Source organism: Pongo abelii, chromosome 20 (assembly GCF_028885655.2).
Source record: "Pongo abelii isolate AG06213 chromosome 20, NHGRI_mPonAbe1-v2.0_pri, whole genome shotgun sequence".
NCBI lineage: Eukaryota > Metazoa > Chordata > Mammalia > Primates > Hominidae > Pongo > Pongo abelii.
In genome coordinates this window covers 37,372,298-37,397,353 of record NC_072005.2, presented here as the reverse complement: position 1 = coordinate 37,397,353, position 25,056 = coordinate 37,372,298, and the positions used below count along the sequence as shown (strand labels likewise).

Here is a 25,056-nt window from a genome sequence, read left to right as displayed (position 1 = left end):
CACTTGAGGTTAGGAGTTTGAGACTAGCTTGGTCAACATGGTGAAACCCTGTCTCTACTAAAAAAAAAATTAGCCAGGCATGGTGGCGGGTGCCTGTAGTCCCCAGGCTGAGGCAGGAGAATCACTTCAACCCAGGAGGCAGAGGTTGCAGTGAGCTGAGATAGCATCACTGCACTCTAGCCTGGGCAACATAGCGAGACTGTCTCAAAAAAAAGAGAAAGGACTAGCAGAGAGTTCCCTGAATGGAGGGTGGGTCTACATAGAGAATTAGGTGCCATCATTGTCCCTGTCTGGCCACCAACTTGTCATGCCCTCATTACCTCCTCTGGATAGATCAGGGTCAAACGGACTTAACCCAAAGGCATTTTCTTTCCCTTTCTCTTTGTTCCTCTTTGGGTCCGAGGTTGAAAGTGAGAAAACTCCAGGGCTGCAGGGTACCAGGTGAAAGCATAAAGTTTGGTTTGTTTTGGAACATAGGAAACTCTGTGTGTGTGTGCATTTGTGTGTATTTGTGTGTGTGTGTGTGCATGTGTATATGTGTATGCATACATATTCCCAGGCCTCTCCAAGCCAAGCTAAATTCTCAGAGCACTATGTCCATTTTTTGGGCTATATCCACCTTATTTTTGCCCTTGGACAGTGAGGAAGTATTGCCTGAGAAGTGCCAAAGATGAAACCATGCCTTCCTGTTCTCTCCAAAGTGAGGGCTTCCTTGGAACTGGAGGTTTTTGTTTCAGGAAGAGGGATCCAGGAAGTTTGGAGAACAATGGCTGTGCCTGATGGAGACAAATGACTGCAGGCCAGACTTGGCTGGGAAGGAGGCTCCAGATGGGGCTGGGTCGCCTTCTAAGCCCAAGACCTGCCTTGGTGAACATCCTTAGATAGCAGATCCTCATCCTCGGGAGAACAGAGGGACTCAGGCAGATTCAGGTTCTGAGTTTATTAGCAGTAGGGTCTGGTCAAGTTTCTGTGCTTCAATCTCCCCTCTGATACGTGGGACAAACATTTCAACTTCATTGGATTGTTGGGGTGATTCAGTGATAAAACAGCATCAAGCTTCTTGCTACACACAATGAATGGCACACCTGGGTTCTTAATTCCTCAAGACAAACTGGTTCATAAATACACACACAGAAGCAGCAGCACAGCACAGTGGCTGGGACCACAAGTTGTGGAGTCAAATTACGTGGTATAAAAATTCTGATTTTGGCCTGGCATGGTGGCTCATATCTGTAATCCCAGCACTTTGAGAGGCTGAGGTAGGTGGATTGCATGAGTGTGGGAGTTCGAGACCAGCCTGGGCAGCATAGCAAGATCCTGGCTCTATTAAATTTAAAAAATAATTCTGGTTTTGTTCTCACTGGCTGTGTCACCTGAGTAATTTTCTTTTTTATTTAATTTAATTTAATTAATTAATTTATTTTTTTTTAGACGGAGTCACTGTCATCTAGGCTGGAATGCAGTGATGTGATCTTGGCTCAGTGCAACCTCCACCACCTGGGTTTAAGAGATTCTCCTGCCCCAGCCTCCTGAGTAGCTGGGATTATAGGCGTGAGCCATCACTTCCAGCTAATTTTTGTATTTTTAGTAGAGGTGGGGTTTCACCATGTTGGCCAGGATGGTCTTAAACTCCTGACCTCAGGTGACATTGGAGAATCAAAACAAGATGCTGGGTATCTTGCTCCATCATGTCATAGCAGATGATCCTGGGTGAGTCATTGGCCCTCCCAAAGTCTTAGTTTCTCACCTGTCACCCGAAGACTATGGTCCTGCTTATCTTCAACTGACAATGCAGTGAGGCATGAGGAAGATCTTGTGCAAAGCTCCCATCTCAGTTCCAGCAGGCAGCAAGGGCTCTGGAATGGTTAACCAGGGGGATTTGTAGACAGAAAGCCTATTTCCTAGAGTTCTCTCTTCTCCAGTTTCTTCCCCTGTTGTTCAGCTATGACACTTAGAAAACTTGTCGCTGTCCTGTTTGCTCCTTCCCAGGATACTCCAGCTGGTTTGATTCCCTGCAAAAGGAACTACTCCAGCCCGGACTGGGGGGCACCTCTCAGTGCTGGACATTGCCTTCCTGTGAATGCAGCCTTGTTTAATTCACTAATCAACACATCTGACAATCACCCTAGAAAACTCAGTGCCCTCCAGTTCTATGTTTCAAGTCTTTCTGGAGGGGAGGAGGAATACTCAGATTTATACCTCTGTTGCTACTTACATATCATGTCTCTCAATACAAAGCCATCCTCTTGTGGCCACAGGCGGATGCCCAGTGTATTAGTCTGTTTTCACGCTGCTCATAAAGACGTACCCGAGACTGGGCAATTTATAAAGAAAAAAAGGTTTAATGGACTCACAGTTCCACATGGCTGGGGAGACCTCACAATCATGGTGGAAGGTGAAAGGCACGTCTTACATGGCAGCAGACAAGAGAGAAGAGAATGAGAGCCAAACGAAAGGGGTTTCCCCTCATAAAACCATCAGATCTTGTGAGGCTGATTCACCACCATGAGAACAGTAAAAGGGAACTCCCCTATGATTCAATGATCTCCCAGTGGGTCCCTCCCATAACATGTGGGAATTATGGGAACTACAATTCAAGATAAGATTTGGGTGGGGACACAGCCAGACCATGTCACCCAGGCTGTGTTTGTCTGACCTATCAATAATAATTTAATTGTACATTTAAAAATAACTGAAAGCATATAATTGGATTGTTTGTAACACAAAGGATAAATACTTGAGGGGATGGGTTTTCCATTACGTGATTATTACGCATTATGTGCCTGTACCAAATTATCTCACATACCCCATAAACATATACACCTGCTGTGTATTCACAAAAATAAAAAGAAAATACCAAAAAAAAAAAAAAAAGATCTAAGTGTCTGGATCCACCTTCTAGGGTAGGTTTGCATGGATCCAAGGGGTGAAGGTTGAGCCCAGCTGATTCGTGGTACATCAGACACGTAACATCCTTCTTCTATATCCATGTCTCCAACTGTAGCTCCACCAGGGAATTCCAAGAAACCAGGATGGAGGCTTTTGTGCAAAGATCTGTCTTTTATCCATTTAAATTACAATACTGGAATAATTATGTATGTGTAAAAACTGTCAAAAGTATACTTAAATGGTACCTTTGCCATGTACTAAAATTACTTTTCATCATGACCTATTTGTACATCGTTTGAACCAAATATCTCAGCCTAGAAATGTAAATGTGTTTTTGTTTTTGCTCTGCAGGTTAGGTCAGCAGAAGTCTGAAACAAATACGATTGCAAGGGTGAAAGTGACATGATTTACTTAAATCAGGCAATTTCTCCATTAAAGCATTGAAGCCTCAACTCATAAAGACACTCTTTAGCAGATGAACTGTAAGGTTGTCCAGCATTTGTCATATTAGGTGATTTGAAAGGCAAGAACAATTATAAAAATGAATGTAATTCTCTGTTGAAGAAAAAATAATCCAGTTTTTGCAGCAGGGGGTGGTTAACTTTCCACAGATTAGAAACAGGTTTCACAGCAATTCGGCTGCTATAACATTCTACAATTAAAACGTAAGAAGAAACAGCTCTGGTGCCAAAGAAGACAGTTGTGGGAATTAGTTTGTTTGGGGACGGGGAGGCAGGTTCCCCCTGCAGCATCAAAGGTTATTTTGTTTCCCCTAGGAACAGCACTGTTGCCATAAACGGTGCTGGTTTGCTTCCAACCCCCATCTTCCCCCCTTTTCTGAGCTGCTTTCAATTAGCAGGGATTATTAAACTGGAAACATTTTAAACTGCTGCCGAAGCGGCTTTCCGGCCTTATGAGCTGAGGCCTTATGAGCGGAGCTAGAGGCGTCACAATAAAAGCTGATTGATTAGGGAGGAAAGTACTGATAGCAACTGATGCCCAGTGTCATTTTCTATGCGTTTCACAGCCTTCTCTTTCCCCACTGAACTGTGCGTCTTCATGGGGAGTTTGACTTTGGCTTCTCTCTCTGGTGCCTTCTGCAGCCTGGAGGCTCTCAACTTCATTTCAACTGCCTGACCTGGGCCAGCCATATCTCCATGCCCCATCTCCCACCTGGACCCGTAGCTAGGGTGGGCGGATCCCAGAGGCAAGGCTCTTGGATTTCTGCATGACTGGCCTTTTTCTCTTTGCAGTTTAATTGTCGGGACATCAGACTAACAGCGACAATTACACATCTCTGCAAAATATAGGCCACAGAGCACTGGTGGAGGTAGAGGTGGGGACAGGCGTCTGTGTCTTGTTGGAGGGTTTCAAAAATGGAAGGCATTTCCTTAAAATTTGATCGTCAATGACCTTGTCTTCTAGTGATCTTTCTTGAAGTTTCTTGTGTGCATATCTGATTTCTCCAACTAAACTAATTAATTTATTTGATAACACATACTACTTAGCGTTGTGATAAATTTTTAAAGTTATTTACTTTTTATGTTTAATTCTAGCAACAAATCCCTGATTTGTTGGTAGAATCTGTACAGTTAACAGCCCCATTTTACAGAGGAGTAAACTGAGGCTTGTGGGTGGGAAAGGCCGACTTCAAAATGAGGCAGAACGCTTCACCACTATATTGCTTCTTGCATTAAACCTTTTCCTGCTCTGAGTGAGCGGGGTGGAACAGATCCTCTATTCCTCCCCAGGTCATTCGCTACTTTTTACAAAAAATCCATGGATTCTTTTAATACATGCTTCTTGTGTGTGTCCAGGCTCTGAGGATGGTGATGGACTAGTCAGACCAGCTGCCTCCTCTTGTCGGGACAGGGCTCATGCCCCAGCTCTGTTTCTGATCAGTTTGCAAGGAGAATGTATATACCCACATTGCTACTTACCACGAGGAAGCTTGGCTTCTCAGCGTTGCCTAATTGCTTGAGTTGCAAAGGTTCAGCAACCCAGCTTGTGTTGGGTGGACTGGAAAAAGGAGATGGGGTCTACTTTTTGGTTATGCAGTGGGCTGCCTTCAACCCCCCACTCCCCTCTTTTCTGGCAGAAAGAGGCTGGAGTGAAGGTGTGGGGTGGGTGTTGGGGAGTGGCAGAAAGCGGTTTCCCTAGGGGCGGGGCCCGGGGTGAGGCCGACCACAGTTATTCCAGGATTATGACTCAAAGCACACCAACAAGAAGCATTTATTACCTCCGAAGTAGTGCTGGCTCTGTAGTGCTGAATGGAGAGGTGAGGTATTGCAGCTGTTATCTTTTGAACTAACTGCTATTGCGTGTCCCATGACCAGCCCTGGCAGGGTTTTTGTTCCCATGAATGAATGGGCTATAAATCTGTCGGAGCTGACAGTAGCAGCAGTACTAGAGGATGTAAAGAGAAAATGTGCAGAAGAATCTTGTGGTCTTTGCTTGCCTGGAAAATGAGTTCAATAAAATGGAGGTGATCAGTGCTTATTTATAGGGCAAACGGATACATCCAGCATTGGCCGTCAGAGCCTAACTTAGTGTTTTCTCATTTATAGTCACTCTGTTGTAAAGCACATCTGTGCACCGAGGGCACTCGTGGAGCTTCCAGCAATTGCAGCGGTGGAGACACGTGCAGATAAAGGGGTGTTTACCTCTCTGTTTCTAAGCCTCAGGAGCCTTCAGAGGTAGCTGTCTGGAGAGCTGTAGTTTTGAGGTTTGTAACAGGCAGGAAAACCCAAGCCCGAGAACAGCTCCTTACTTACATTTCAGTTTTGAGGGTGAATGGCAGGAAATAGGATAAAATTAATCACCATTTTTCAGGCCCCTGAAACAATAAATTTCAGCAGCCATAAATTTGGAGCTGGGTTAAGTACTGAAAACAATTTATTGCTAATTTTTCCCTTAATTGCATTCCCAAGAAGAAGGGTTTGGTGCTTACTGGTGGCATTATTATATAAAAATTATTCGTTAGAAAGCACAATGAACAGTAAATCAGAAGCTTACCTGAAACAAGGTCAGGGTTCCTCACAATTCATCCTCGCCCCCACCCAGCCTGTCTCCAGCGAAGTCTTCAGGAAAGAAAAGGATCAGAGAAAATGCTCTCGCTGTCCCCTCGCCCGTCCTCCGTGACACTGTGTGCAGATTAGGTGTTGATTCAATAAGATGTTTCACCTTCTAAAAGTGATAGTGTGAGTCACGTGTGGAAGCAGAGGGGACATAATGGAATGATCACTGCACGGCATCCCTGCCTCGTTTAATTTGTTTTGAGGCTGTTAGCCGTGTCAGGCTAACTGCAGTCGAGGCCAGTCAACAGCCTGACCCTGTAGGTGGAGAAAGTTGAAAGACAGTAGCATCATGTCAGAAGCTGCTGGGATGAAGTCAACATCCGTTCCCGTCTCCCCTTGGGAGAGCCATGTTCCAGGGTGAGCCTCCTCTGCAAAAAAGGACTTGTTGGGACTGGAGGTCTGAGAGCTGGGGCTGGCCTTGGGGAAGAGAATCACTGCAAGTCACTTTACACTGTGCAGGGGACTGGCTATCCTTTGGTTGTTTGATGGGCAGACTTTGCTCAGGTGGGAATGGTGAAATGTCATCTTCCTGCAAATGCCATCTGTGTTCCTTCAGGCCTAGAGCAGGCCATGGATGGGAACCCCCTGCTTAGATCAGTCTCCTTGGCATTTTACAGGCAAAGAGAGTGATGGATTTGCCATTCCAAACCAGCCATAGGTGGAGCCTGTGCCCATCGGAGAGCTGGTGGTGGCTGAAACTGCAATCGTGATAGCCATTTGGGGAAGAGCCAGTGGGTGCCAAGTGTTTATGATGTGACAAGTACGTCTGCATCACGGATGGTGAGGTCAGTGGGAGCGGTTAGATGGAAGCTCTGCTGTCCCTTCCGCAATGGCATCTGTCATCTCAGGCGGGCAATAGCTATGATGGTGGGAGGACCCCCTGCTGCTTGGGGCATGCTCCCACTGCTGGCCAGGGTGGGAGAATGGCAGGAAAACTGTGAGGGAGGGGCAGGGCATCAGGGCCACTGACAGTCTTCCCAGGAAACTGACAGGATGGGGAAAGTACACACTTCAGGACCAAACAAAATGGCACATTCATAGATACTCAGGGGTAGGATCCAAGGCAGTGTGCAAAGTAAAACCAGGAAAAAGCCACTGTTCCCTTGCCGGCCTGTTGGGAAAGTATTGTATGAGACAATGACCCTAAGTCCAGCATAGCTCATTTTACTGTAGTATCAGAACAGAATTCTGTATCTCTGTCCATTGCTGGAATTACGTTTGGTTTGGTGATGTGATCATCAGGCCACCTGAGAACTGAGATCCCAATGGAAAGAAGAAAATCCCTGTCTTCTTTTTCTTCTCCTCCTCTTCCTCCTCCTCTTCCTTTTCCTCCTCCTCCTCCTTCTTATTTTATTATTATTATTTTTTTTGACAGAGTCTCACTCTGTCTCCTAGGTTGGAGTGCAGTGGCATGATCTCAGCTCATTGGAACCTCCACCTCCTGGGTTCAAGTGACTCTCCCGCCTTGACCTCCCGAGTAGCTGGGTTTACAGGTGCCTGCCACCACACCTGGCTAATGTTTGTATTTTTAGTAGAGATGAGGTTTCACCATATTGGCCAGGCTGGTCTTTAACTCCCGACCTCAGGTGATCCACCTGCCTTGGCCTCCCAAAGTGCTGGGATTACAGTTGTGAGCCACCGTGCCTGGCCTGAAAATCGTCATCTTTTTCAGGCCACCCAAGGCAGAGGCTCACAGATGGAACTGCAGGCCACAGTACCACCCCATCCCTCACTTTTATGACAACTAATTATCAAGAAATTTCTGTAAAAAGAAATCATTATACAAAAAAAATACCTGCACTTGTATGTTTATTGTAGTACTGTTTAACCTAAGTGTTCATCAACAAATGGGTATAAAAAATATGGTACATATACACAATGGAATACTATTAAGCCATGAAAAAACAAAATCATGTCTTTTGCAGCAATATGGATGGAACTGGAGATCATTACCTTAAGTGAAACAAGCCAGAAACAGAAAAACAAATATTGCGTGTTCTCACTGATATGTGGGAGCTAAATAATGTGTACACGTGGATGCAGAGTATGGAATGGTAGACGATGGAGACTCAGAAGGGGGTGGGGTGGACGGGAGGTGGATGATGAGAAATTACTCATTGGGTACTATGCATGTTATTTAGATGATGGATCCTCTAAAGCCCTGACTTCACCACTGCACAATCTATGCATGTAACATGATTGTACTCGCACCCCATCCATTCATACAAATAAAAAAGATTATAATAAAAAATAAAGCTGGATATATAACCCGCTAAAAAGAAATCCCTGTGAATGAAATGCATGCCCAAGCTGAGTCTACAGCTTTCTATCATGACCAAGGAGACTTTCTTACACCTCTTACTTCCTCTTTCTTCCTTTCCCTATTCCTGCCCTCTAATTCCTCAGAAACAAGACACCTTGTCTGGGGCTTGTTGTTATGAGCTAAGTGGCCACAGTGTGGGCAATTGAAGGCAAACATCAAAAATAAGGAACTGAACTAAAAAGAGGAACCTGCTCATGTATGTTCACTGCAGTGCTATTCACAATAGCAGTGACATGGAACCAGCCCAGGTGCTCATCCACAGTGGATTGGATGAAGAAAATGTGGCACATTTACACCATGAAATACTACACAGTCACAAAAAAGAATGAAATCCTGTCCTTTGCAGCAACGTGGATGCAGGTGGAGGCCATTATTCTAGGTAAATTAACACAGAAACAGAAAAGCAAATGTCACATGTTCTCACTCATAAGTGGGAGCTGAACATTAGGTACTCATGGACACAAAGATGGAAAGCAGACAACTGGGGATTACTAGAGGGGAGGGAAGGAGTAAAGGCTGAAAAACTACCTATTCAGTGCTATGCTCACTACCTTGGTGACAGAATCACTTGTACCCCAATCCTCAGCATCACACAATATACCCGTGTAACAAATCTGCACATATACCCCTTAAATCTAAAGAACAAGAAGAGCTAAGCCCATAGACCTTGGGTGAGGAGCAAGGGAGGAGAAGCCTTGATTCCTGGGCTTCAGGAGGCTGAGTCAGGAGCAGAAGCCAGAACGAGTTCTTGCAGAGCTGGGGGTCGTGTGCAGTTTGCAGTAAGTCATTCTGACAGCAAGAGCTGTGGGGGTTCAGAGCCTGTAAAGAACAAAAGCAAAACATTGCTTTTTGAATATAGGAGTAATACAAATTTATTTTTGAACATTCAGAAATACAGGGAAGTTTCAAGCAGAAAATAAAAACTGCCTGTAATCCCGCTATCCAGAGATAAACCTTGTTAAATTTTTTATGCATTTCTTTACAGGCCTGTGGGCATTTAGATGTCTTATTATTTTTTCAAAATTGGGATTCAACTATACGTATAGTTTTTATATCTTGTCCTTTTTTTTCCTCCCCCTTAACATATTGTAAACATTTTCTATGTCCTTGATGGTTTTCAGACTTTTTTTGTTTCGATTTAAGAATTCACAGAGTTGCATTTTATAGATGTGTTAAATAAAAGTTACAGGAGGCTATTGTTTTTGACTAAGCTTCTGCACTAGGCTTCAACAGACCCGACTAAAAATCAAAATGGAGTTCCTCATGCTAACATGCTGTTACCGAAACACCAGGGGTTCTGTCTAGGCCCTGCTTCTCACCACATAGAAAGCCAATTACAGAGAAGACAATTATTGCCAAGGGAGAAGGCTTTAATCGGGTGTTGCAGCCATGGAGATGGGAGGTCAGTCTCAAATTCCTCTCCCTGGCTGTCTAAAATTAGGGGCTTATACAGCAGGGAAGAAATGTAACAAGTGTTGGAAAATAGGAACTGCGGAATGGTGAGGAGGCAATCATGATGAGTGAGGGGTCTGGCATCTCCTTGTCTGGACATGGTGATCTGGTGAGTTTCAGTTCTTTCATACTTTTTGAGGGTTCTGGGAGTATTTTCCTGAGGAAGGAATTCAGATAAAACAAATGACCAGAAATACCATTTGACCCAGAAATCCCATGACTGGGTATAAACCCAAAGGAATATAAATCATTATTTTACAAAGATACATGCACACGTATGTTCATTGCAGCGCTATTCACAATAGCAAAGACATGGAACCAACCCAAATGCCCATCAATGATAGACTGGATAAAGAAAATGTGGTACATATACACCATGGAATACTATGCAGCCATAAAAAGGAATGAGAACATGTCCTTTGCAGGGACATGGATGAAGCTGGAAATCACCACTCTCAGCAAACTAACACAGGAACAGAAAACCAAACACCGCATGTTCTCACCTATAAGAGGGAGTTGAACAATGAGAAAATATGGACACAGGGAGAGGAACAACACACACCAGGGCCTGTTGCCGGGGAGAGGGGAGGGAGAGCATCAGGACAAATATCTAATGCACGTGGGGTTTAATACCTAGATGACAGGTTGATAGGTGCTGCAAACCACCATGGTACACATTTAATCATGTAACAAACTCATACGTTCTGCACATGTATCCTGGAACATAAAGTAAGATAAAATTTAAAAAACAAAACAAAACAAAAAATAAATAAGCTTTAAGAGCAGAAGAGTTAGTATCTATGTTTATCCGAAAGCACTGTCTAAGGAAGTGTTGGATCTGTTTCAGTTCCCCATCACCAAAACTAAACTCAGTTGTTATCTGACCTTCTCAGAAATCGGGAGAGAGATAACAGCCACTTTCCCAAACAGGTCTGTTTCAATCCTCAATTCGCATGATAATGAAGTTCCCTCTGCTTTAATCCTCACACAAAAAAGGAAGCCTGGAGTAACCTGATTTTAACGAATCAGTTATTTTTCTATTGTTCTGTCTAAAAGTAACGAATCCTCCCTTTGTTCTTTGTTTCTACTTTCTTCAGCCTTCTCTGTCAATAAAGCAAATTCTGCGGGGCTCACCGGATTACTCATTCTGTGTTTTGGAATAAAGTGTTGCCTGGTTCTAGAATTGCAAATAAAGCCAATTGAGCACTTCAAACTCATTTGTTGTGCTGTTGTCTCTTGAATACCCTGGGGGTTAGGGATGCCCACTCTTCTCCACCCACCCATCGTGCGTTTGAAACTCTACATATAATTTTGACTTCCCTAAAACTTAGCTACTAGTACCTACTGCTGACTGGACTCCTTCCAATAACATGAACAGTCACTTAATACATATTTTTAATGTTACATGTATTACATACTGTACGCTTACAATTAAGTAAGCTAGAGCAAAAATGTTATTAAAAAAGTCATAAGGAAAAGAAAATGCATTTGCTGTTCAGTAAGTGGAAATGGATTATCATAAAGGTTTTCATCCTCATCATCTTCCCATTGAGTAGGCTGAGGAAGAGGAGGAAGAGGAGGGGTTGGTCTTGCTGTCTTGGATGGCGAGGTGGAAGAAAATCTGAATGTAAGTGGACCCAAGAAATTCAAACCCATGTTGTTCAAGGGTCAATTGCAATTTTGTCTTCTGACAGATGCATCATATTGTTTGACCATTTCATTTTTGGCAGACGTTTAGTTGCTTCTGATTTTTTCACATTACCAGTGAAGTTGTGGCCAATGTTTTTTTTTTTTTTTTTTTTTACCATTGATCACTGGGTGCCCTCTGGGTATTTCTTTAAGATGAAGTCCTAGAAGAGAAAATCCTATGTAGTGAGTCCCCTTTATTTTGAAACATTTGTCCCCCAGGTAAGTTTGGCTCTGTGAGCTTTGTGGGAGAGTGACAGCCTAGATTTCCAAATAAGAGATAGCCTCTGCAAAGTCGTTTGTTTGATAGATCAAAATATTTAAAATTGGAATTTCTTTTATGGTGGCGGTTGAATACATTTCCATACGTCTCTTGTGTGTGTATATTTCTTCTCTTGTGCATTGTTTATTTGCCCACTTTTCTCTTGAGGATTAAGTTTTTGAAAGCGCTCTTAACAGCAGAAAGATATCAGCGGTTCAACGACTCATCCCTCCTTGGATGGGGTTGAAAAAGGAGATATGGGGGGTTGGGGTTTGAACCAGGGCTTGAGTAGTTGTGAGCAGGATTTTGATAGTTGGATTCTAGGTCAGTCCAAAGGGCATCTTCTTAGGTGAGCCATGAATGAGAACACACTTAGGAAAACCACAGCCTTACTTTGTACATTTAAGAAAGGAAGTCGAGTGAACAAGGGCAAATTATTTTTGGTCTTGGTGTCTGCCGAAACTAACATGCAAGGAACCATAAATATTTATTTATCTGTGAAAGGTGGCATGCTGACAGCATTCTTGGAGAGGTTCTTCATTAAATAAAACCAGACAACTTGGCATTGCTTTGAATTTCTTTGCTGGTCAATTAGCTTGGTCTGGGATGCAGAGGGCTGGGGAAAAAAATCATAAGGCTTGTGGGGATCTTCTAGCTTTTCACTGCGTCGTGTGCATGTGCATGTGTGTGTGTGTGTGTGCATGTCTGTGTGTGTTTGTATTAACCAATGAAATATTTTATGGAGTTGATGGCGGATCTGGTCTTCAGCACCCCCAGCACCTCATTCTCCATGATGGCTGCCTTGTGTTTTTATGTTTTCAGTGTTTACACACGCGTGGGATTAGAAAGCACTCCATTGGCTGGTTCTGAATTTGGATTGACTCTCATTGGCTCCGTGGTAGGCTGTTAATGATCATTGCCATCATTTCAGACAGTGTTGGCAAGGCGATAATGCAATTAACATCTCCCTCTTTGATAGAGAATGAGGTGAAGATAAGCTGACTTTTGGAACCTGATGATCACTGATAATTAGGGGAAACCCTTGAGGGGAAGCTATTGGGCTGTTTTAACAACTGCACCCGAACACATGTGCAGCGAGCCCAACTCTGAAACCACTTGAGGGCAAATAAATGCCCACTGGTCCTATCCCTTTGGGGTTGGGCTGGGCACAGCCATTCTGCACTTTATTTTTAGCAAATGTGTATTGCTAATGTGGCCAGAACCACTGGTGATGTTTCAGGAAATTTATTTAAAATTCAATTTGTACATCGTGACTTTAAGCACTACTTTTGGGGAAGTGTGTTTTGCATTATGCCATATCAGTTCAGGATTATGGACTCTGAGGGAATATGTATAATTTTTATGCACTATGTTTATTGGCACATTTGTACTAATAGCCAATAAGATGATATTGCTGTCTTAATACCATGCGAGTCTCTGTGACTCTGTGGCTAATGAGTGGGGGCCTCTGAGTACCTGACTGAGGCGGGGAAAGGGGCAACATGGGCTCCAGGATATGGGGTATGATGCTGAGAATCCAAATACTGGCTTGGCGGATTGTACCCTTATAATATGGAATATGTAATGCAGGGAGGAAATCCAGGTCTAACCAGGGAACGGAACCACCAGGGAAACACTGACATTGCCTTTGCAGCAAAGTGACCTTCCTTGGGAGACAAAAAACAATCCCAAAGATATTTGGTCCTCAATTAAATAAAGCCATGTCCTCCTGATTGGCTTCCAGTGACCCTTCTGCTCCCAGGAACTGGAGATTTTGCTTTTTGCAGTGAATTTACGGCTACTTCTGGACAGATAACAAGATGTTGGACAGCTGACCCTCCAACTTGGTTCTAGCTTCTCTCTGTGAATTTCATGTGATAATTTTCCAAGGCGTACCTCTCATGTTGAATTATTCATGGAAATCACACCAAGAAACAGTATATATACATATATATATGTGTATATATATATGTATATATATGTATATATATACATATATATGTGTATATATGTATATATACACATATATATACATATATATATATTCAGTGCAATTATCGTATTAGTGCAAACCATGTTCATCGGAAAATTAAAACCAAAAAAAGCCCCTTAAAATGAAATAAAAAAGTAAGGAATAGGGTATTTTTTGCTTCAAGGAATGCCTATTGGAGATTAGGTTTCTGTATAGCCCAAGAGGCAGCCAGTAGAGATTTGGGGCTGAAGTCTGGCCTTAGAAGCCCTCACCTTTCTTTTATTTGAGGGGGATGGAGTCTCGCTCTGTTACCCAGGCTGGAGTGCAGTGGCATGATCTTGGCTCACTGCAACCTCTGCCTCCTGGGTTCAAGTGATTCTCCTGCCTCAGCCTCCAGAGAGGCTAGGATTACAGGCACCCACCACCAAGCCCAGCTAATTTTTGTATTTTTAGTAGAGACGGCGTTTTGCCATATTGGTCAGACTGCTCTTGAACTTCTGATCTCAAGTGAACTGCCCTCCTCAACCTCCCAAAGTGCTGGGATTACAGGCATGAGCCACCATGCCCAGCTAATTTTTGTAGTTTTAGTAGAGATGGGGTTTCACCATGTTGGTCAGACTGGTCTCGAACTCCTGACGTCGAGTGATTAGCCCACCTCAGCCTCCCAAAGTGCTGGGATTGCAGGCGTGAGACACTGCACCCAGCCCCAGAAGCCATCACCTTTGTCAAAGCCTAAGAGCTGAACCACAGCAGTAAAGCAGAAAACGGCTACTTTACCTGCATTCTCTGGGTTCTACTGACTCCCTTTTGTACCCAGCTAGGTGATCTGGTGTTAAAATGTGAAGTAGTATCAACAGGCAACTTCTATGAAGTCTCATGAAAGAGGGAATCTGGCTGGTGGAGGGATTTCAGAGTCCTTTGGATCCCACGGGACTCTCTCGGCTAGGACATGTTTGATTCCTAGACTAACTTGGTCAGAAGAGTTTAAGTCTGGGCCTTCCCTTCACCCCTAGACACTGAACTTATTCATGTAGTACATCGACTCGTAATGATCTTTTTATCATCTACAACTCAGGGCACAGGACTGGGTTCCTCGTGGGGAGGGGGTGGCAGAGAAATCCCCCTCCTGCAACACAGAAATCTTGGGAGCTGCCCTCCCTCCTTGGGGTTCCAAGGATCATGTCTTCTCCCCAGCTCTCATCCTCACTTCCAAACCAAGATGTCTTCTGCCAAGCCCCGTCGCTTATCCTGTGCATTGTAGGGTTGGAAAGAAAGCCCATAAGCCACTTCCGCAGGTGATCCCAACCTCCCAGGGAGAATTGGCATCTTAATAAAGGAGTCTTAATGACAAAGCTGTTTTTAGCCCAAGGGAGGGGCAGGTGATGGTGATGGTTCGGGCAGCAGGTGTGACTTTAGAATGATATTTTAGACACATGGACATAGAGTTGTGGCATAGTAGTCATTGAAGACTCTGAAGGGTGAAAGAGGGGAGAAGGATGAGAAATTACTTAATGGGTACTATGTACGCTCTTGGGGTGATGGCTACACTAAAAGGCCAGACCTCACCACTGTGAAATATATCCAAGGAGCAAAACTGCACTTGTACCCCTTATAAAAAAGAATTACACTTTTTTTCTTTTAAAAGGATATTTTGTAAATCCACCCCATTCCAAGATTATAAAAATGTTCATCCAATTTTCACCTGGGGTTTTATGGTTTTTGTTTTGCCACATTTACAACTTCATGCTACCAGGGATTTTCTTTCCTTCCTCCCTCCCTTCCTCTTTCTCTTCCTCCTCATCTTCTTCCTCTTCCTCTCCTTCTCCTCCTTCTTCTTCTTTTCTTCTCTGAGACAGGGTCTTGTTTTGTCACCCAGGCTGGACTGCAGTGGTGCGATCATAGCTCACTGCAGCCTTGACCTCCCGGGCTCAGGCAATCCTCCTGCCTCAGTCTCCTGAATAGCTGGGACTACAGGCATAAGCCCCCATGCCCAGCTAACATTTTTGTATTTTTTGTAGAGTTGGGGGTCTCACTGTGTTGCCCAGGCTGGTCTCAAACTCCCAGGTTCAAGCGACCCTGTTGCCTCAGGGTCCCAAAGTGCTGGGATTAGTGACATGAGCCACTGCACCTGACCTCTTTTTGTATTTCACCTCATTCAGTGGAAAGACCGATGTTGTCTGCAGTGCTGTCATTGCCATCATCCTCCGTGTTATTACCTGTCCTGGTCATCTCATTGTCTCCTCCAAATTGGCTCGTCTTCCCCATGTGGATGCCAACCACCCAGGGATCCAAGGAAGAAAATAAGTTGAGAGGTTACTCCTGTCCCTTCCTTCTTATCCCGCTCACTATTTCCAGCCAGTCACGGAGGCCAGCCTGCAAGCTGGCCTTAGCACCAGGCTCTCCACACCTCCTACACTGCCCCTCCTCTCTGCAGCCTCAGGTCCAGCTGTCTTCCATGCATGGGCTGGGCTTTGGCTGCCCCAGACGATCCCACCTGCCACCTGCACACGTCATCTCCGTCTATCTGCTCATTTTGTCAGAATGCCTTTGCCACTCATGTGTCTGTTAAACCCCAAGTCTCAAAGTGCTGCCTTCTCCAGGAAGCCTTCCTCACTTGCTCTTCTACTGCCACACACTTTGTTTTTGTATCTGCCACAGCTCTCCTCACTGCCTTCAGTGGCAGCAGGCAAGGTCCTTCCTGGTGGGGGGCACCCCTCACACCAGAGCTCAGTGCCAGAAGTGGAGTGTATTGGCTATAGTAGTACCACTAATGAGAACTACCATTTTGGGGGGCCGGAGGATGTGGCAGAGCCAAGATTCCAACCCTGGGGCTGGCTCCTTCAGAGCCTGGCTATGGTAGAGTCACTGAGTGTGGGCTGTCGGCTTGGTGGCCACAGTGGGGAAGACAAATTACCTGCCTCCTGGAAACTTACTCTTGCCTCCTGAGGACACCCTTTTCGTTAAGACCAGGGAACTAGGATGCTGGTCCCATTGCAAAGGGACTCCCAGAGATCTGGGCCTTACCTCTCTGGAAATTCTACTCTGCCAGGAAGCAGAGTTTTACTGGCTTCGAGGTGACCTGGTGAGGCCCAGGAGAGCATCATTGGAATGTCCCATTTTAAGGGACTACAATAGCGTACATACCCATCTAATGTTTTATTTTTTTACAATTTCCTCTTATTAATGTTGTATGTAATAGAAATCAGTGCCCCTCAGAATAGTGCATTTGAATGCCCCTTAGAACCTTCCATTTACTGCTGAGCACATGCCTAGGCATATGACACGAGCTGGCCATTTTTTTTTTTTTTTTTATTTTCCCAGACAGGGTCTCACTCTGTCACCTAGGCTCGAGTGCAATGGCACAATCATAGTTCACTGCAGCTTCGCCCTCCTGGGCTCAAGGGATCCCAGGTAGTTCTTATCCTCCTGAGTAGCCAGGACTACAGGCTGCATCACCCAACACCTGGCTAATTTTAAACATTTTTTGAAGAGTTACGGTCTTGCCTTGTCACACAGGCTGGAGTGCAGTGTCTGTCACACAGGCTGGAGTGCAGTGGCACGGTCACAGTTCACTGCATCCTCAAACTCTTGGGCTCAAGGAATCCTCCTGCCTCAGCCCCCTGAGTAGCTGGGACTACAGGCATGCACCACCATACCCGACTTATTTTTAAATTTTTGGTAGAGACAGGGTCTCACTATGTTCCCCAGGCTGGTCTTAAACTGCTGGACTCAAGTGATCCTCCTGCCTTAGCCTCCTGAGTAGCTGGGACTGCAGGCATGAGCCACCACCACATCTAGCTATTTTTTTTTTTTTTTTTGTAAAGACAATGTTGCTGTGTTGCCCAGGCTGGTCTTGAACTCCTGGCCTCAAGGGATCTTCCCACCTTGGTCTCCCAAAGTGCTAGGATTACAGATGTGAGCCACAACACCTTGTCCCAAATGGCCATTTTTGTCCCCATTATATAGGTGGGACATACAGTCCAGGGTACAGGGAGTAGGCGAGGAAGTACAGGGATATGTGAAGGGTAGGAAAGGAAGAGCCAGAGTCTAGATGGCAGCAGTGACTGTTATCCCTCTCTGCAAATCTTCCGTTTCACAGAGTGACTGGGCACGAATACCTTCACATCTTCCACTTCCCTCTCCCAGGTCCTCCCCAGCCCTGCCCTGCGGTGACTGCGGGTGCTGAGGGTCCGGAACTCCCGTGGCCCGAAGGAGAGGTGGAAGGTGAGCCGTAGCCCCCTCCTTCCCCTTACTTTTGTAGACACACCACATTTCCCCCTTTGAAAAAATTTCCCCTTTAATAACTGTACTTAGGTGTTTTTTTAGACCCCATAGTGTTTGCAACAACTGTTATGGCTCTATTATGATAATACAAGAAAGTTACATTATGAAATAAATGCATTTTAAGGTTTTTCCCTGGCAACATAATGTAAGGATCATTCTGCATGTTGGTACTAAAGAATCAAATACAGTTTAGTGAGTGGATGTGAACACTGTTTCTTGTCATCCAGTTAATGGATCTACTGTAGTATTTGTGTTCCTTCCAGCCTGGCTGCCGTACATCAATGAAAAATTATGTTTTTTTCCTCTGTGCTACAACACCCGTCATCTTTATAGTCAACGCATTCCCCTTCAAGTCGTGCAGTGTAAAATGCCTACCGTTTCTCGGCCCCTTTCCCTCCCCGTCATTTACCTGGTTCTCAGCAATCAAGGGTCAGTGCTTCCTCTTATTAATGTTCTGTATAATAGAAATCAGCGCGCCCGTGTTACTCATGTGGAAGCCCGAGCAAACAGCAGCTGTTAGTGTGCAAAGGGCAGACAGGAAGCCTAGCTTTATTTTTTTAACCCTCTTTGTTTACTGGATCTCTGCAGTCAATCATGGTCCCTCTTTGCATTTAAAGCAAGCCTGCCTGACTCCTGGAAACAGGCACCGGCTGCGGACACTTGCAGTAAAATCCAGAATAGCCAGGATGCTGGCCCCATTGCCAAGGGACTCCCAGAGACCTGGCCTTGCCTCTCTGAAAATTCTGCTCTCCTAGTCAGCAAAGTTTTCCTGGCTTCCAGGTGAGTGATCTGGTAACATGCAGGAGAGCATCCTTCACAGGGGAATAAGCTCTCCAACTCACATAATTTTAGGGTCACCAGGAAGCATGGCTTACTATGGCCAACTATTACCCCACTGGCCCTCTGGAAACTTCCACATCATGTCTCAGTCTGCAGTCATGCTTCACCCCAGAGTTGCAAACCAGACACCTGTAGGGGCCAGGCAGGTAGTGCCATCAGTGGCATGGGCTAGAAAGGGCCACTTACTGCTGCCCTGCCCCAGCTGACCTAGTCAGGTAGGAATGCAACCCAGAATTGCCTAGTCCTCCATTATTTATGTAGAAGTGGTAGCACAGTCTAAAAAGCAAAACCTTCTGATTTTTAAATGGTGGATAATTAAAGTAAAAATAATTTGTCAAACCTAGGCAGGCCACAGAGAGACAGTGACTTTCTGGTGGCTAACTTCTTCCGCATCCTGGCCTTGCTGTGTGACCTCAGTCATGGCTTCAGAGGAGGGGATGTGGGGGTGGAAATTGCTTGAGTGCTGTGTTAGTCCATTTTGTGTTGCTATACAGCAATAGCTCAGACAGGGTAATTTATAAAGAAAAGAGGTTTATTTGGCTCACAGTTCTGCAGGGTGTACAAGCATGGCAACCACATTGGCTTGGCTTCTGGTGAGGCCTCAGGAAACTTCCAATCATGGCGGAAAGCGCACAGGGAGCAGGGGTGTTAGATAGCGAGAGAGGTACCAAGAAAGAGAGAAGAAGAGGTGCCAAGTTCCTTTTAATAACTATCTCTTGCGTGAGCTAACATAGTGAGAACACACTTATTACCATGGGGAGGGCACCAAGGATTCATGAAGAATATACCCCCATGACCGAAACACCTCCCACCAGGCCCCACCTCCAACACTGGAGATCACCTTTCAATATGAGATTTGGAGGGAACAAATATCCAAACCATATCAGGTGCCCCCTCATCTAGCCTTCATTGAATGGGTCCTTATGGGTGTTGGAGCATTCAGGGCTGAGCAGCATGAAACATCCTAATTGCCAAGAAGTGGCCCCCATTCCTGTGACAAAAGTGCCACCTGGGAGGATGAGCAAGTCCTACCTAAACGTTCTTTCCTGTGCTTCCCTCTACAGAGCACAGCTCCCTGCAAACTTTCCACCCACAGTGGTGTTCCAGATCCAGGCTTTGCTGGGGTCTTCAGCGGAGGTCAGAGCCTGGGTGAGCACTGAGCAAGAGACATTTGGAAGCTCAGAATGGAGGCATTTGGGGGATCTCGCTCGCCATTCCCAAAGAGATGCTGCCAGGTTTGGGGCTGTGGTTTTTTTTTTTGTCCTTGCTCAACTCTGTGATCTTATGGGTCTCCTTCCCACCATGTTCTGAGATCTTGCTCAGCGTCATGCCCTAGGCTCTGCACCTGCAGATATTTGATTGAAATGGCTACTTTCCTAGGGAGGGGTTCACTGATGAGTTGCTAGCATTAGACAGACAGAGAGAGAGAGAGAGAGAGAGAGAGAGAGAGAGAGAAAGAAGAGATCAGCCCTTCCCAAGCAAGCCTGCAGAGCAAGCTGGCAGCTTATTTCCAAGGTGAAGATGTCATATGGTCATGGAAAGGAAGGCAGGATGGAGACCTTGGCATTCAGGGTCCTGAGAAGAACCCATCAAGCCACCATCCCATTTGATTCAAGGAGATGCAGGCAGCACACATGACCTATTTCTAAAGTGGTATCTTCCTACAGAGAGGCAGCTGCAGCGTGCTGGTGCAATGGCCCCTGGGCTCTCTTGAGCCATCTGGGAGGCACTGGGTGTCACCACTCCAGGGCCACGAAGGTGGATTTTGCTGTTCTGTCAGCTTTCTTGGAGTTGGCCTAGATGAGCGGGCCTGTGGGCACTGGGATGGAGGCTGAGAGTGTCAGGGTGTCAGGCCTCTGTGGGACTGGCTGTGTGCCCAGAGGTGCGTGTGGACGCTGGAAGGGCAGGGTGGGGCATGTGTGGGCAGTGGCGGTCACCTGGTGAATGTGTGAGCCTTAGTGCTGAGCTTAGTGTGCTCTGTCCTGAGCTGCTCATGTCCCAGAGCATGGCAGGGCCTCTGCCTCCAAAGGTGACGTAAGTGGCTGTGTGGCCAGGCTGTGCCCATTGGCTCTCCGGGTTCTACGTGTGTGTCAACCCTCAGTGGCTGACAACATCATGGGGACCTGGCCTAACGGTTTTCTCCGGAGCACTGAGCAGCATTGCTGTGGGTTGGACTTCCCATTATCAGCTCCCAGTGCAATCAGAAGTGGATGATGTGCAGGGTGGGTTTTCACATCTGGAGCCCTGGTGCTTCCGGCACTAACCGGAACAGCGAATGACATTGCTGAGTGGCCTGGGGCTTGCGCCAGAGGCTCTTCCGTTTCTGCATTCTTGAATTTGGTAGGATTCCTTGTGAGCCCCTCTCCCTGCCTTCTGGGACCCCTGCTCTCCAGCACATTCTCGGGGTTTTGGAGATTTTGCTATAATGGGACAGGAGTCAGTGAAAAAGGACCCATCCTTCATTCCTACCTTCGTGAGTCCCAGCAGTCCTGGCCTGCTCAGGAATGCTGAACAGTTGAGCAAACCTAATCCAAAAATTCAAAATCTGAAATGCTCTGAAATCCAAAACTTTCTGTGCCCCGATATGATGCCATGAGAGGAAAATTCCACACCTGACCTCATGGACAGATCACAGTCAAAACTTTGTTTCATGGCTGGGTACGGTCACTCACGCCTGTAATCCCAGCACTTTGGGAGGCCGAGGCGAGCAGATCACCTGAGGTCAGGAGTTTGAGACCAGTTTGACCAATATGGTGAAACCCATTCTCTACTAAAAGTAGAAAAATTAGCCTGGTGTTGTGGTGCATGCCTGTAATCCCAGCTACTTGAGAGGCTGAGGCAGGAGAATCACTTGAACCTGGGAGGCGGAGGTTGTGGCAAGCTGAGATCGTGCCTCTGCACTCCAGCCTGGGTGACAGAGCGAGACTCTGTCTCAAAAAAAGAAACAAAACACAAACCAAAAGAAAACTTTGTTTTATGCACAAAATTATTAAAAGTGTTGTAGGCTGGGTGCAGTGGCTCACACCAGTAATCCTAGCACTTTGGGCGGCTAGGGTGGAAAGATCACTTGAGGCTGAAAGTTTGAGACCAGCCTGGGTGACAGAGCTAGACCTTGTTCTAAAAACAAAACAACAACAAAAATGTATAAAATTATCTTCATGTGTATATGAAATGTAAATTAATTCTGTGTTTAGGCTTGGGTTTTATCCCCAAGGTGTTTCATCCTATATTTGCAAATATCCTCAAATCTGAAAAAATCCCAAATCCAAAATGCTTCTGGTCCCAAGCATTTTGAATAAGGGATACTCAACCTGTATTTCTACCTGAATGGTGGCGGAAGAGCAGGTGAGGACTGACCCGCTTTGGAAGACAGGACTTTGCTGAGGTCAGCTGGACTGGGGGTGGGTACCACCTTTGATCATTGTGGCATTTGCCTGCAGGAACTCAAGAGGACACAGTTCTATCCCCAAATCCTGGCCTACCCACTGGTGAGCTCTGGACAAGATATATTTGGAAGCTTAGAAAGGAGGGATTTAGGGAATCCCTCCCAACGTTCTGAACATCCCCAGAATTCCTGAAGAAGAGGCACTCCTAAGCATGGGACTGTGAGCTTTTTTTCTTTTGTTTTTTTTGAGACAGGGTCTTGCTCTGTCATTTCAGTTGGAGTTCAGTGGTGTGATCATAGCTCACTGTGGCCTCAATCTCCTAGGCTCAAGCGATCTTCCCACCTCTGCCTCCCGAGTAGCAAGGGGGTACAGACATGTGCCACTATGCCTGGCTATTTTTTAAAAAATTCTTTTTGTAGAGATGGAGTCTATGTTGCCCAGGCTGGCTGCAAACTCCTGAGCTCAAGCAGTCCTCCTGCCTCAGCCTCCCAAAGTGCTGGGATTATAGGTGTGAGCCACATGCCCAGCGAGTGTCCTGTTTTTAAACATTATTTTCTTTTCTTTCTCCTTCCTGCCTATTCCTGGTCTTGCCTCTAATAATGAGATAATAGCCTTTGTTCTCCTTTCTGCCAGGCACCGCTTGCATGATGATTCCCTTATTTAATTTTGTGTTTGTTTGGAAGTTCCGGAGACTAAATCTTAAAACAATTCAAGCCACTGTGGAATTCTCCCCTCCTGGAGATTACTTCAAGGCTGCAGTTAGTTTGCAACCCAGTCTACCTGAGATGGTGCCAGTCCATTCACCAGATGGGGCAACAGCTCAAGACAGTCATCAAAACAAGTCACATAGACTAGCATCCCCAGTCACTTCTGCATGCCCTACATACCAAAATCCGCTTTTAAAGTTCTTACCCTCGAACCAAAAAGCTGAAGCATTTTCTTTAGGCATGCACCTGGTTGCTTCCCCACTACTAGCTTTGGAAGTAAAGTCACTTTCTTTCCACCACATCTCGTCCTTATTATTTGACTTTGCCAGTGGTGAGTGGGTGAGTGACTGAACCTGCATTTGGTTACAGGACCTTTGGTTTGGTTTCTTGTCCTTGCTTGAGGCTGTGATCCAATGGTTCTCCTTCTCCACTGTATTCTGAGATCCTTAAGGGCAGGAACCAAGGCTTTAGCTTTATTCGTGTTCCTGTCACTGTCTGACTTTCTCCTCCTTCCTTTCTCTTCCCTGCCCACCGGCCTACCCACCCTCCTCATCCACACTTGTCATCTTTACTTGGAAACAGAAGCCGCTGCTGCTTCTCCTGTCCTGGCAATGCAGACGTGTGATGTGGCCCTTGGGGAGGACCCAGTGTCCAGATGATACTGTAGGGAGACTCTGGGTGGGAGCAAGGGGGAATGACCCCCACACCTGGGCCCTGCATGAGTGGAGATTTGGCGTCTGTCCTCAGATAATTGCATGTCACATGCCTGGCTGGCCCAGCCTGGCCCTTTGGTCTGTGCCTTTCCAGAATATAAGTATCTCTTGGCCCCCTCGAAGCCCCAGTAAGCTGAGTGAGACTTCAGTCAGCGCCACTTTCTCTGCTACATCTCCTGAATGTGGGGTGAGTGGCCGCTCTTGAAAACTTGAGCTGAGTTGAAAGCTTCACTCTTGGCAATTTTTCTGCTGAGGCTTCCTTCAAGCCAAGGAGGGTCCTCCAAAGAGGAAAGGCCTCACTGTCTCAGTATGGATGGCATGCAGGACCCTCTGAACCTCCAACAGGGACAACCAAGGCATCCCTCCAAGGTATGCTTCCAAACAGAACAGGACTTCAGGTCTCTCAGGTGTGGTGTGAGCTCAGCTGCACTCACTGACTTAGCAGGTCTATGGTGGTGGTTTTGTTCTGCCATGGCCTTAAAACTTCCTGGAAGTGGGGTTCAGATGTTTGTCCTGAAGGAGTGATGGGGTGGGGTTCTTGATTATACCAGACAGCGAGTAAGTTTCTTTACTTTCAGGATGTCTGTGGTTGAGGCTGGCTCTGTATGATCCAAAGCAAATCCTTCATCCTCTCTGGACCTCAATGTCTCCTTTTTGGCACTATGGCTAAAGTAGAAGGAGATACTTTTGTGCTTTGAGAAGAAAAGTGAAATCCCCAGTGCTGCCCATCATCAGGATGCCATCACTCTGAGCTCATTGCTATGGAACTGGTGCACTCTTGAGTTTTTGTCCCATGTGATTCGGATTCATTCATTCATCATCCATCCATCCATCCATCCATCCATCCATCAATTCATTGGCCTATCTATCCATCCATCCAGTCACCCATCCATCCGTCCATCCATCCATCCATCCATCCATCCATCCATCCATCCATCCATCCATTCACCCATCCATCCATCCATCCACCCATCCACCTACCCATCCATCTATCCATCCACCCACCCACCAACCCACCTATCCATCCATCCATCTATCCATCCACCCACCCACCAACCCACCTATCCATCCATCCATCCATCCATCCATCCATCCATCCATCCATCCACCCACCTACCCATCCACACATTTACCCATCCATTGATCCATCCATTCATCTATCCATACATTCACCTACTCACCCACTCACCTACTCATCCATTCATCCATTTATCTATCATCCATTCATCCATCCATCCATCCATCCATCCATGCACCCATCCATTCATCCATCCATTCATCTAACCATCCATTTATTCACCCACTCACCTACCCATCCATTCATCCATTTATCTGTCATCCATGCATCCATTCATTTATCCATCCACTCATTGTTAATAGTGTTAGATGCTATGTAGGGCTGCAATGATGACTGCAACTATGTCCTTGACTTCAGAGGCTTCTTTTTGCTTGTTTTACCTGGACC

General features: G+C 45.8%; 1 long non-coding RNA gene across 1 annotated transcript; it reads left to right on the top strand.

The window, feature by feature from the left end:
• The first annotated feature begins 3,914 nt into the window (after positions 1 to 3,914).
• LOC103893100 (uncharacterized) lies at positions 3,915 to 7,758 on the top strand. Its single transcript, XR_657235.4, has 4 exons — positions 3,915 to 6,323; positions 6,584 to 6,751; positions 7,342 to 7,552; positions 7,639 to 7,758. It is a non-coding gene; the product is annotated as an uncharacterized LOC103893100 (long non-coding RNA).
• The last annotated feature ends 17,298 nt before the right edge of the window (positions 7,759 to 25,056 follow it).